This window comes from Penaeus vannamei, chromosome 39 (genome assembly GCF_042767895.1).
Source record: "Penaeus vannamei isolate JL-2024 chromosome 39, ASM4276789v1, whole genome shotgun sequence".
NCBI lineage: Eukaryota > Metazoa > Arthropoda > Malacostraca > Decapoda > Penaeidae > Penaeus > Penaeus vannamei.
In genome coordinates this window covers 19,605,455-19,607,954 of record NC_091587.1, presented here as the reverse complement: position 1 = coordinate 19,607,954, position 2,500 = coordinate 19,605,455, and the positions used below count along the sequence as shown (strand labels likewise).

The 2,500-nt window shown below is 45.5% G+C and overlaps 1 protein-coding gene across 1 annotated transcript in view; it reads left to right on the top strand.

Moving 5' to 3' along the window:
- The window catches only part of LOC113829498 (putative per-hexamer repeat protein 5), a 5,285-nt gene extending 5,066 nt beyond the window's left edge, over nucleotides 1–219 (top strand). Inside the window, exon 7 of the mRNA XM_070116756.1 lies at nucleotides 1–219. This exon is cut by the window's left edge and continues 275 nt beyond it. The gene's annotated coding sequence lies outside the window, so the exon portion shown is untranslated.
- The last annotated feature ends 2,281 nt before the right edge of the window (nucleotides 220–2,500 follow it).

Here is a 2,500-nt window from a genome sequence, read left to right as displayed (position 1 = left end):
GGGAGTAGACCACAAAATCGTGTGAGATGTTATTACTTTGGCGTAAAAAGTAGGAAAATTAATAAAGTTATGGCTGTTAAAAGATGTTTTCTACCTCTGCTTAAGTGCATTATTATTTTTCAAGAAGAAATCCCACTAAAGACAGCTTTTGATGCGTAAAACACATGTACTTATTTGTAATGTTATTAAAGATATGAACGTGCATGACTGCTATTATCATCTACTGTGTTTTGTATCCCTCACTCACGGCATAGAATTTCCTGAACTTAAAAGGGAGAAAATATTAATAAGAGAATATATATCAAATGCTCCACAGCAGACAATGTCTCTAGTTCCAGCCCTGAAACCAGCTACAATGCATCATCAAATTGCATCACGGACTCCACAATTTCGCATCAGCTGAAAGGGGGAGCGCCAACAGCAGCACCAGCTCCAGCTTCAATTTCACTGCAGCAAACCTTGCAAGACAACAACAACAAACAGGAAGCAGAAGACAGAGGGTGTGGCCACAAATCAGGAACTGATCGCTTAACAACTTCGATGGCAATAAATGATCTTTGCACTTGTCCTTGGGGAGCAGCGTTGTGTACTATTGTGCATTCGGTCTCTCGCTCTCTTCCTCACACACACACACACACACACACACACACACAGACATACATACATACATATATATATATATATATATATATATATATATATACATACACACATGCATGTATATATATATATATATATATATATATATATATATATATATATATATATATATATATATATATATATATATACAGCAGCTGGTATCTGCGGCATACCAGCTGAACTGTTAAAGGCTGGTGGTGAACCTATGGCACGGGGGTTACATGCTGTCCTGGCTGCCATCTGGCAGTCCGGTTCCGTTCCTCCTGACCTGTTGAGGGGTGTGGTCATCCCTCCCTGGAAGGGGAAGGGGGACCGTTGGGACTGCAGCAATCACCGAGGCATCACACTGCTCAGTGTACCAGGCAAGGTTCTCGCCCACATCCTTCTGAGACGTATCAGAGACCATCTACTGAGGCACCAGAGACTGGAGCAATCCGGATTCACTCCTGGTAAGTCCACAATAGACCGTATCCTCGCGCTTCGAGTCATTGTAGAGCGCCGTCGTGAGTTCGGGCGTGGGCTGCTTGCAGCCTAAATCGACCTCAAGAAGGCGTTCGATACGGTGCATCGGGAGTCACTTTGGGAGATCCTGAGGCTGAGAGGAATACCAACAAGGATTATTGGACTAATAGCAAGCCTGTATACTGGTACTGAAAGTGCTGTAAAGTGTGGTGGGGGCCTGTCGAGCTTCTTTCCTGTTAGTTCAGGAGTGAGGCAAGGCTGTGTCCTTGCACCAACTCTTTTCAACACTTGCATGGACTGGATACTGGGCAGAGCTACTGTTCAAAGTCATTGTGGGGCAACGCTGGGCAATATCAAGGTTACAGACCTTGACTTTGCTGATGACGTTGCCATTCTATCTGAGTCTTTGGAAACCCTAGTGGCGGCTCTCAATGCATTTAGCAATGAAGCGAAGCCCCTGGGTCTAGAGGTCTCCTGGACCAAGACCAAGGTCCAGGAATTTGGGGACTTGATAGGAGAACCTGTTCAGTCGGTACGTGCTTGCGGCGAGGACATTGAAGTCACAGAGAGCTTTACATACCTTGGTAGTGTAGTTCATAACTCTGGGCTGTCAGACCATGAAGTCAGCAGACGGATTGGCCTGGCAGCAGGGGTCATGAACTCTCTCAACAAGTGTATTTGGAGATGTCGGTACCTGTGCAGAAGGACCAAGCTTCGGGTTTTCAAGGCCCTGATTATGCCAGTTTTGCTATACGGTAGCGAAACCTGGACATTGTCCTGTGCCTTGGAGGCTCGTCTTGAAGCCTTTTGTAATAGGTCCTTGCGCCAGATCATGGGGTACTGTTGGTGGGACCATGTGTCCAACCAACGGTTGCACCGTGAGACTGGCACAAGCCCTGTTATCTGCACAATCCGTGATCGCCAACTCAGGCTATACCTGGCTCGCTTTCATCAGGATGATCCTGCCCATCAGGTCGTCTCTATTCGAGACAACCCTGGGTGGAGGAGGCCTGTGGGACGACCGAGGAAGTCATGGCTTGGGCAGATCGACCAAACCTGCCGTGAAGAACTAGAGATGGGCCGAGGCCCTGCCTGGCGTCTAGCCATGAGGGATCCTCTTAGGTGGAAGCGAAGGGTGGATGCGGCTATGCGCCCCCGTCGGCGTCAGCCCCCATGATGATGATATATATATATATATATATATATATATATATATATATATATATATATATATATATATATGATGGCGTCGACAACCTTTTGTACATAGTGTGCCAGTTGATAATTAATGCCTTCTCATTAATAACCTAGCGTGCCATTTTTGTTCTTTTCAGCACTTTATACCCAAATGTATTTTCCTGCACATACATAACATAAATGTAATATTTAAGTAGCA